We start from the raw sequence: 1045 nt of genomic DNA on the forward strand, positions 1-1045 counted from the left end.
AATCAAGGGAACCAAGGGGGGATCCAAGTGAACCATCCTGCACCAGAAGAAGAGGAGGATGAGAATGTATTTGCAGAATTCATCGACGAAGCTGATTATGCTTCTGCTGTAGTTCCCCCGAGAACAGGAAATGCTAATTTCAAAATTGATAGTTCTATCTATCAGCTATTGAAACTTGAAGGCTATTTCCGAAATTCTTCGGAAGACTGTCCACTTCGACACCTAAAGAATTTCGTGCATGTATGTTCCCAACAATCTCAAGGTGTTGTTCCTGCTGATGCACTGCGACTGCGGGTTTTCAAATATTCATTAGCTGGCCAAGCTAGGGAATGGTATGAAAAGCTTCCGAGCAATACTATTCATACCTGGAATGAGCTGGCCAATATCTTTCTAAAAAAATGGTTCCCACCCAGCAAAAAGGCTGAGCTTCGGGATAAGATTTTTGGGTTTAAACAACTTCCAGGGGAACAACTATATGCTGCATGGGAGAGGTTCAAATATTATCTAGCTCAATCTCCGAATCATGGATTTCCAGATGCAATTCTCAAAGAGAAGTTCTACAAGGGGCTAGATACAATGAATCAAATAGCTGTCAACACTGCAGCTGGGGGATGCTTTATGGACAAAACCTTTGTCAACATCACCCGGTTGCTCGACAAGCTTACTACCCATAATCAAGCCTGGCATTCGACTGATAGCGAATTCCTATCATATGGTAGTCCCTCTGTGGCCGCGGTGGCCAAAGAAAATCATGAGCGAGATCATGCGTTCGCTCAACTGCAAACCACCGTGGATTTATTATCCAAAAGGCTTATGGAGAAAGAGGCCAAATGTGTAAACGTTATCGATGAGATGCCACCTCATGCTCCCGGAATGTATCACGTTTCTGACGAAACTTATCTTGAGGGGCAGCCACAATATGAGGATGCGAATTATGTCAATAACTCGCAAGGGGGTTATCAACGGCAAAACTACCAAGGTTTCGGTAATCACCCATGGCAAAGGCCTCAACAAAATTACCAAGGACAGAATTATGGAAGAACTG

The 1045-nt window shown here is 43.7% G+C and overlaps 1 non-coding gene across 1 annotated transcript; it reads right to left on the reverse strand.

Moving 5' to 3' along the window:
* Positions 1-423: 423 nt before the first annotated feature.
* On the reverse strand, positions 424-530 carry LOC132629539 (small nucleolar RNA R71). Its single transcript, XR_009578310.1, has one exon. It is a non-coding gene; the product is annotated as a small nucleolar RNA R71 (small nucleolar RNA).
* Positions 531-1045: the final 515 nt, after the last annotated feature.

Source organism: Lycium barbarum, chromosome 2, assembly GCF_019175385.1.
Source record: "Lycium barbarum isolate Lr01 chromosome 2, ASM1917538v2, whole genome shotgun sequence".
NCBI lineage: Eukaryota > Viridiplantae > Streptophyta > Magnoliopsida > Solanales > Solanaceae > Lycium > Lycium barbarum.